Genomic DNA, 10485 nt, shown 5'->3' on the forward strand with positions numbered 1-10485 from the left:
TTTCAGAACCTGGCTGTATGCAAATTAGTCTGTTCCTGTCCAAGTGCATGATGGGAACAGGGCAAACCAAACTACAAAAACCAATTCTTACACTGGGAAGGAAACAAGCTTCCGGGGACCGGTTTCTGGCATTACAGCCGTCTTCGGCCCGGCTTGCTTGAATCCTGATGTTGCAATGAGCAAGGGACTCATGTCTGAGTATACCCTTCCACGCTTAGGGTGGACAAAATAATTTACAATAAGGGGTGGTGAGGGACAGAGTCTCTGAATTAAGCAGAATACTCTCACCCAGTCCAAAGATCAGGGCTAGATCCAACACCGTTTTTTAGCTCATTGCACCATCCCAGTTTCAGAACCTGGCTGTATGCAAATTAGTCTGTTCCTGTCCCAGTGCATGATGGGAACAGGGCAAACCAAACTACAAAAGCCAATTCTTACACTGGGAAGGAAACAAGCTTCCGGGGACCGGTTTCTGGCATTACAGCCGTCTTCGGCCCGGCTTGCTTGAATCCTGATGGTGCAATGAGCAAGGGACTCATGTCTGAGTATACCCTTCCACGCTTAGGGTGGACAAAATAATTTACAATAAGGGGTGGTGAGGGACAGAGTCTCTGAATTAAGCAGAATACTCTCACCCAGTCCAAAGATCATGGCTAGATCCAACACCGTTTTTTAGCTCATTGCACCATCCCAGTTTCAGAACCTGGCTGTATGCAAATTAGTCTGTTCCTGTCCCAGTGCATGATGGGAACAGGGCAAACCAAACTACAAAAGCCAATTCTTACACTGGGAAGGAAACAAGCTTCCGGGGACCGGTTTCTGGCATTACAGCCGTCTTCGGCCCGGCTTGCTTGAATTCTGATGGTGCAATGAGCAAGGGACTCATGTCTGAGTATACCCTTCCACGCTTAGGGTGGACAAAATAATTTACAATAAGGGGTGGTGAGGGACAGAGTCTCTGAATTAAGCAGAATACTCTCACCCAGTCCAAAGATCAGGGCTAGATCCAACACCGTTTTTTAGCTCATTGCACCATCCCAGTTTCAGAACCTGGCTGTCAGCAAATTAGTCTGTTCCTGTCCCAGTGCATGATGGGAACAGGGCAAACCAAACTACAAAAGCCAATTCTTACACTCGGAAGGAAACAAGCTTCCGGGGACCGGTTTCTGGCATTACAGCCGTCTTCGGCCCGGCTTGCTTGAATCCTGATGGTGCAATGAGCAAGGGACTCATGTCTGAGTATACCCTTCCACGCTTAGGGTGGACAAAATAATTTACAATAAGGGGTGGTGAGGGACAGAGTCTCTGAATTAAGCAGAATACTCTCACCCAGTCCAAAGATCAGGGCTAGATCCAACACCGTTTTTTAGCTCATTGCACCATCCCAGTTTCAGAACCTGGCTGTATGCAAATTAGTCTGTTCCTGTCCCAGTGCATGATGGGAACAGGGCAAACCAAACTACAAAAGCCAATTCTTACACTGGGAAGGAAACAAGCTTCCGGGGACCGGTTTCTGGCATTACAGCCGTCTTCGGCCCGGCTTGCTTGAATCCTGATGGTGCAATGAGCAAGGGACTCATGTCTGAGTATACCCTTCCACGCTTAGGGTGGACAAAATAATTTACAATAAGGGGTGGTGAGGGACAGAGTCTCTGAATTAAGCAGAATACTCTCACCCAGTCCAAAGATCAGGGCTAGATCCAACACCGTTTTTTAGCTCATTGCACCATCCCAGTTTCAGAACCTGGCTGTATGCAAATTAGTCTGTTCCTGTCCCAGTGCATGATGGGAACAGGGCAAACCAAACTACTAAAGCCAATTCTTACACTGGGAAGGAAACAAGCTTCCGGGGACCGGTTTCTGGCATTACAGCCGTCTTCGGCCCGGCTTGCTTGAATCCTGATGGTGCAATGAGCAAGGGACTCATGTCTGAGTATACCCTTCCACGCTTAGGGTGGACACAATAATTTACAATAAGGGGTGGTGAGGGACAGAGTCTCTGAATTAAGCAGAATACTCTCACCCAGTCCAAAGATCAGGGCTAGATCCAACACCGTTTTTTAGCTCATTGCACCATCCCAGTTTCAGAACCTGGCTGTATGCAAATTAGTCTGTTCCTGTCCCAGTGCATGATGGGAACAGGGCAAACCAAACTACAAAAGCCAATTCTTACACTGGGAAGGAAACAAGCTTCCGGGGACCGGTTTCTGGCATTACAGCCGTCTTGGGACCAGCTTGCTTGAATCCTGATGGCGCAATGAGCAAGGGACTCATGTCTGAGTATACCCTTCCACGCTTAGGGTGGACAAAATAATTTACAATAAGGGGTGGTGAGGGACAGAGTCTCTGAATTAAGCAGAATACTCTCACCCAGTCCAAAGATCAGGGCTAGATCCAACACCGTTTTTAGCTCATTGCACCATCCCAGTTTCAGAACCTGGCTGTATGCAAATTAGTCTGTTCCTGTCCCAGTGCATGATGGGAACAGGGCAAACCAAACTACAAAAGCCAATTCTTACACTGGGAAGGAAACAAGCTTCCGGGGACCGGTTTCTGGCATTACAGCCGTCTTCGGCCCGGCTTGCTTGAATCCTGATGGTGCAATGAGCAAGGGACTCATGTCTGAGTATACCCTTCCACGCTTAGGGTGGACAAAATAATTTACAATAAGGGGTGGTGAGGGACAGAGTCTCTGAATTAAGCAGAATACTCTCACCCAGTCCAAAGATCAGGGCTAGATCCAACACCGTTTTTTAGCTCATTGCACCATCCCAGTTTCAGAACCTGGCTGTATGCAAATTAGTCTGTTCCTGTCCCAGTGCATGATGGGAACAGGGCAAACCAAACTACAAAAGCCAATTCTTACACTGGGAAGGAAACAAGCTTCCGGGGACCAGTTTCTGGCATTACAGCCGTCTTCGGCCCAGCTTGCTTGAATCCTGATGGTGCAATGAGCAAGGGACTCATGTCTGAGTATACCCTTCCACGCTTAGGGTGGACAAAATAATTTACAATAAGGGGTTGTGAGGGACAGAGTCTCTGAATTAAGCAGAATACTCTCACCCAGTCCAAAGATCAGGGCTAGATCCAACACCGTTTTTTAGCTCATTGCACCATCCCAGTTTCAGAACCTGGCTGTATGCAAATTAGTCTGTTCCTGTCCCAGTGCATGATGGGAACAGGGCAAACCAAACTACAAAAGCCAATTCTTACACTGGGAAGGAAACAAGCTTCCGGGGACCGGTTTCTGGCATTACAGCTGTCTTCGGCCCGGCTTGCTTGAATCCTGATGGTGCAATGAGCAAGGGACTCATGTCTGAGTATACCCTTCCACGCTTAGGGTGGACAAAATAATTTACAATAAGGGGTGGTGAGGGACAGAGTCTCTGAATTAAGCAGAATACTCTCACCCAGTCCAAAGATCAGGGCTAGATCCAACACCGTTTTTAGCTCATTGCACCATCCCAGTTTCAGAACCTGGCTGTATGCAAATTAGTCTGTTCCTGTCCCAGTGCATGATGGGAACAGGGCAAACCAAACTACAAAAGCCAGTTCTTACACTGGGAAGGAAACAAGCTTCCGGGGACCGGTTTCTGGCATTACAGCCGTCTTCGGCCCGGCTTGCTTGAATCCTGATGGTGCAATGAGCAAGGGACTCATGTCTGAGTATACCCTTCCACGCTTAGGGTGGACAAAATAATTTACAATAAGGGGTGGTGAGGGACAGAGTCTCTGAATTAAGCAGAATACTCTCACCCAGTCCAAAGATCAGGGCTAGATCCAACACCGTTTTTTAGCTCATTGCACCATCCCAGTTTCAGAACCTGGCTGTATGCAAATTAGTATGTTCCTGTCCCAGTGCATGATGGGAACAGGGCAAACCAAACTACAAAAGCCAATTCTTACACTGGGAAGGAAACAAGCTTCCGGGGACCGGTTTCTGGCATTACAGCCGTCTTCGGCCCGGCTTGCTTGAATCCTGATGGTGCAATGAGCAAGGGACTCATGTCTGAGTATACCCTTCCACGCTTAGGGTGGACAAAATAATTTACAATAAGGGGTGGTGAGGGACAGAGTCTCTGAATTAAGCAGAATACTCTCACCCAGTCCAAAGATCAGGGCTAGATCCAACACCGTTTTTTAGCTCATTGCACCATCCCAGTTTCAGAACCTGGCTGTATGCAAATTAGTCTGTTCCTGTCCCAGTGCATGATGGGAACAGGGCAAACCAAACTACAAAAGCCAATTCTTACACTGGGAAGGAAACAAGCTTCCGGGGACCAGTTTCTGGCATTACAGCCGTCTTCGGCCCAGCTTGCTTGAATCCTGATGGTGCAATGAGCAAGGGACTCATGTCTGAGTATACCCTTCCACGCTTAGGGTGGACAAAATAATTTACAATAAGGTGTGGTGAGGGACAGAGTCTCTGAATTAAGCAGAATACTCTCACCCAGTCCAAAGACCAGGGCTAGATCCAACACCGTTTTTTAGCTCATTGCACCATCCCAGTTTCAGAACCTGGCTGTATGCAAATTAGTCTGTTCCTGTCCCAGTGCATGATGGGAACAGGGCAAACCAAACTACAAAAGCCAATTCTTACACTGGGAAGGAAACAAGCTTCCGGGGACCGGTTTCTGGCATTACAGCCGTCTTCGGCCCGGCTTGCTTGAATCCTGATGGTGCAATGAGCAAGGGACTCATGTCTGAGTATACCCTTCCACGCTTAGGGTGGACAAAATAATTTACAATAAGGGGTGGTGAGGGACAGAGTCTCTGAATTAAGCAGAATACTCTCACCCAGTCCAAAGATCAGGGCTAGATCCAACACCATTTTTAGCTCATTGCACCATCCCAGTTTCAGAACCTGGCTGTATGCAAATTAGTCTGTTCCTGTCCCAGTGCATGATGGGAACAGGGCAAACCAAACTACAAAAGCCAGTTCTTACACTGGGAAGGAAACAAGCTTCCGGGGACCGGTTTCTGGCATTACAGCCGTCTTCGGCCCGGCTTGCTTGAATCCTGATGGTGCAATGAGCAAGGGACTCATGTCTGAGTATACCCTTCCACGCTTAGGGTGGACAAAATAATTTACAATAAGGGGTGGTGAGGGACAGAGTCTCTGAATTAAGCAGAATACTCTCACCCAGTCCAAAGATCAGGGCTAGATCCAACACCGTTTTTTAGCTCATTGCACCATCCCAGTTTCAGAACCTGGCTGTATGCAAATTAGTCTGTTCCTGTCCAAGTGCATGATGGGAACAGGGCAAACCAAACTACAAAAACCAATTCTTACACTGGGAAGGAAACAAGCTTCCGGGGACCGGTTTCTGGCATTACAGCCGTCTTCGGCCCGGCTTGCTTGAATCCTGATGTTGCAATGAGCAAGGGACTCATGTCTGAGTATACCCTTCCACGCTTAGGGTGGACAAAATAATTTACAATAAGGGGTGGTGAGGGACAGAGTCTCTGAATTAAGCAGAATACTCTCACCCAGTCCAAAGATCAGGGCTAGATCCAACACCGTTTTTTAGCTCATTGCACCATCCCAGTTTCAGAACCTGGCTGTATGCAAATTAGTCTGTTCCTGTCCCAGTGCATGATGGGAACAGGGCAAACCAAACTACAAAAGCCAATTCTTACACTGGGAAGGAAACAAGCTTCCGGGGACCGGTTTCTGGCATTACAGCCGTCTTCGGCCCGGCTTGCTTGAATCCTGATGGTGCAATGAGCAAGGGACTCATGTCTGAGTATACCCTTCCACGCTTAGGGTGGACAAAATAATTTACAATAAGGGGTGGTGAGGGACAGAGTCTCTGAATTAAGCAGAATACTCTCACCCAGTCCAAAGATCATGGCTAGATCCAACACCGTTTTTTAGCTCATTGCACCATCCCAGTTTCAGAACCTGGCTGTATGCAAATTAGTCTGTTCCTGTCCCAGTGCATGATGGGAACAGGGCAAACCAAACTACAAAAGCCAATTCTTACACTGGGAAGGAAACAAGCTTCCGGGGACCGGTTTCTGGCATTACAGCCGTCTTCGGCCCGGCTTGCTTGAATTCTGATGGTGCAATGAGCAAGGGACTCATGTCTGAGTATACCCTTCCACGCTTAGGGTGGACAAAATAATTTACAATAAGGGGTGGTGAGGGACAGAGTCTCTGAATTAAGCAGAATACTCTCACCCAGTCCAAAGATCAGGGCTAGATCCAACACCGTTTTTTAGCTCATTGCACCATCCCAGTTTCAGAACCTGGCTGTCAGCAAATTAGTCTGTTCCTGTCCCAGTGCATGATGGGAACAGGGCAAACCAAACTACAAAAGCCAATTCTTACACTCGGAAGGAAACAAGCTTCCGGGGACCGGTTTCTGGCATTACAGCCGTCTTCGGCCCGGCTTGCTTGAATCCTGATGGTGCAATGAGCAAGGGACTCATGTCTGAGTATACCCTTCCACGCTTAGGGTGGACAAAATAATTTACAATAAGGGGTGGTGAGGGACAGAGTCTCTGAATTAAGCAGAATACTCTCACCCAGTCCAAAGATCAGGGCTAGATCCAACACCGTTTTTTAGCTCATTGCACCATCCCAGTTTCAGAACCTGGCTGTATGCAAATTAGTCTGTTCCTGTCCCAGTGCATGATGGGAACAGGGCAAACCAAACTACAAAAGCCAATTCTTACACTGGGAAGGAAACAAGCTTCCGGGGACCGGTTTCTGGCATTACAGCCGTCTTCGGCCCGGCTTGCTTGAATCCTGATGGTGCAATGAGCAAGGGACTCATGTCTGAGTATACCCTTCCACGCTTAGGGTGGACAAAATAATTTACAATAAGGGGTGGTGAGGGACAGAGTCTCTGAATTAAGCAGAATACTCTCACCCAGTCCAAAGATCAGGGCTAGATCCAACACCGTTTTTTAGCTCATTGCACCATCCCAGTTTCAGAACCTGGCTGTATGCAAATTAGTCTGTTCCTGTCCCAGTGCATGATGGGAACAGGGCAAACCAAACTACTAAAGCCAATTCTTACACTGGGAAGGAAACAAGCTTCCGGGGACCGGTTTCTGGCATTACAGCCGTCTTCGGCCCGGCTTGCTTGAATCCTGATGGTGCAATGAGCAAGGGACTCATGTCTGAGTATACCCTTCCACGCTTAGGGTGGACACAATAATTTACAATAAGGGGTGGTGAGGGACAGAGTCTCTGAATTAAGCAGAATACTCTCACCCAGTCCAAAGATCAGGGCTAGATCCAACACCGTTTTTTAGCTCATTGCACCATCCCAGTTTCAGAACCTGGCTGTATGCAAATTAGTCTGTTCCTGTCCCAGTGCATGATGGGAACAGGGCAAACCAAACTACAAAAGCCAATTCTTACACTGGGAAGGAAACAAGCTTCCGGGGACCGGTTTCTGGCATTACAGCCGTCTTGGGACCAGCTTGCTTGAATCCTGATGGCGCAATGAGCAAGGGACTCATGTCTGAGTATACCCTTCCACGCTTAGGGTGGACAAAATAATTTACAATAAGGGGTGGTGAGGGACAGAGTCTCTGAATTAAGCAGAATACTCTCACCCAGTCCAAAGATCAGGGCTAGATCCAACACCGTTTTTAGCTCATTGCACCATCCCAGTTTCAGAACCTGGCTGTATGCAAATTAGTCTGTTCCTGTCCCAGTGCATGATGGGAACAGGGCAAACCAAACTACAAAAGCCAATTCTTACACTGGGAAGGAAACAAGCTTCCGGGGACCGGTTTCTGGCATTACAGCCGTCTTCGGCCCGGCTTGCTTGAATCCTGATGGTGCAATGAGCAAGGGACTCATGTCTGAGTATACCCTTCCACGCTTAGGGTGGACAAAATAATTTACAATAAGGGGTGGTGAGGGACAGAGTCTCTGAATTAAGCAGAATACTCTCACCCAGTCCAAAGATCAGGGCTAGATCCAACACCGTTTTTTAGCTCATTGCACCATCCCAGTTTCAGAACCTGGCTGTATGCAAATTAGTCTGTTCCTGTCCCAGTGCATGATGGGAACAGGGCAAACCAAACTACAAAAGCCAATTCTTACACTGGGAAGGAAACAAGCTTCCGGGGACCAGTTTCTGGCATTACAGCCGTCTTCGGCCCAGCTTGCTTGAATCCTGATGGTGCAATGAGCAAGGGACTCATGTCTGAGTATACCCTTCCACGCTTAGGGTGGACAAAATAATTTACAATAAGGGGTTGTGAGGGACAGAGTCTCTGAATTAAGCAGAATACTCTCACCCAGTCCAAAGATCAGGGCTAGATCCAACACCGTTTTTTAGCTCATTGCACCATCCCAGTTTCAGAACCTGGCTGTATGCAAATTAGTCTGTTCCTGTCCCAGTGCATGATGGGAACAGGGCAAACCAAACTACAAAAGCCAATTCTTACACTGGGAAGGAAACAAGCTTCCGGGGACCGGTTTCTGGCATTACAGCTGTCTTCGGCCCGGCTTGCTTGAATCCTGATGGTGCAATGAGCAAGGGACTCATGTCTGAGTATACCCTTCCACGCTTAGGGTGGACAAAATAATTTACAATAAGGGGTGGTGAGGGACAGAGTCTCTGAATTAAGCAGAATACTCTCACCCAGTCCAAAGATCAGGGCTAGATCCAACACCGTTTTTAGCTCATTGCACCATCCCAGTTTCAGAACCTGGCTGTATGCAAATTAGTCTGTTCCTGTCCCAGTGCATGATGGGAACAGGGCAAACCAAACTACAAAAGCCAGTTCTTACACTGGGAAGGAAACAAGCTTCCGGGGACCGGTTTCTGGCATTACAGCCGTCTTCGGCCCGGCTTGCTTGAATCCTGATGGTGCAATGAGCAAGGGACTCATGTCTGAGTATACCCTTCCACGCTTAGGGTGGACAAAATAATTTACAATAAGGGGTGGTGAGGGACAGAGTCTCTGAATTAAGCAGAATACTCTCACCCAGTCCAAAGATCAGGGCTAGATCCAACACCGTTTTTTAGCTCATTGCACCATCCCAGTTTCAGAACCTGGCTGTATGCAAATTAGTCTGTTCCTGTCCCAGTGCATGATGGGAACAGGGCAAACCAAACTACAAAAGCCAATTCTTACACTGGGAAGGAAACAAGCTTCCGGGGACCGGTTTCTGGCATTACAGCCGTCTTCGGCCCGGCTTGCTTGAATCCTGATGGTGCAATGAGCAAGGGACTCATGTCTGAGTATACCCTTCCACGCTTAGGGTGGACAAAATAATTTACAATAAGGGGTGGTGAGGGACAGAGTCTCTGAATTAAGCAGAATACTCTCACCCAGTCCAAAGATCAGGGCTAGATCCAACACCGTTTTTTAGCTCATTGCACCATCCCAGTTTCAGAACCTGGCTGTATGCAAATTAGTCTGTTCCTGTCCCAGTGCATGATGGGAACAGGGCAAACCAAACTACAAAAGCCAATTCTTACACTGGGAAGGAAACAAGCTTCCGGGGACCGGTTTCTGGCATTACAGCCGTCTTCGGCCCGGCTTGCTTGAATCCTGATGGTGCAATGAGCAAGGGACTCATGTCTGAGTATACCCTTCCACGCTTAGGGTGGACAAAATAATTTACAATAAGGGGTGGTGAGGGACAGAGTCTCTGAATTAAGCAGAATACTCTCACCCAGTCCAAAGATCATGGCTAGATCCAACACCGTTTTTTAGCTCAATGCACCATCCCAGTTTCAGAACCTGGCTGTATGCAAATTAGTCTGTTCCTGTCGCAGTGCATGATGGGAACAGGGCAAACCAAACTACAAAAGCCAATTCTTACACTGGGAAGGAAACAAGCTTCCGGGGACCGGTTTCTGGCATTACAGCCGTCTTCGGCCCGGCTTGCTTGAATCCTGATGGTGCAATGAGCAAGGGACTCATGTCTGAGTATACCCTTCCACGCTTAGGGTGGACAAAATAATTTACAATAAGGGGTGGTGAGGGACAGAGTCTCTGAATTAAGCAGAATACTCTCACCCAGTCCAAAGATCAGGGCTAGATCCAACACCGTTTTTTAGCTCATTGCACCATCCCAGTTTCAGAACCTGGCTGTATGCAAATTAGTCTGTTCCTGTCCCAGTGCATGATGGGAACAGGGCAAACCAAACTACAAAAGCCAATTCTTACACTGGGAAGGAAACAAGCTTCCGGGGACCGGTTTCTGGCATTACAGCCGTCTTCGGCCCGGCTTGCTTGGAACCTGATGGTGCAATGAGCAAGGGACTCATGTCTGAGTATACCCTTCCACGCTTAGGGTGGACAAAATAATTTACAATAAGGGGTGGTGAGGGACAGAGTCTCTGAATTAAGCAGAATACTCTCACCCAGTCCAAAGATCAGGGCTAGATCCAACACCGTTTTTAGCTCATTGCACCATCCCAGTTTCAGAACCTGGCTGTATGCAAATTAGTCTGTTCCTGTCCCAGTGCATGATGGGAACAGGGCAAACCAAACTACAAAAGC

Source organism: Lissotriton helveticus, chromosome 6 (genome assembly GCF_964261635.1).
Source record: "Lissotriton helveticus chromosome 6, aLisHel1.1, whole genome shotgun sequence".
NCBI classification, from domain to species: Eukaryota; Metazoa; Chordata; class Amphibia; order Caudata; family Salamandridae; genus Lissotriton; species Lissotriton helveticus.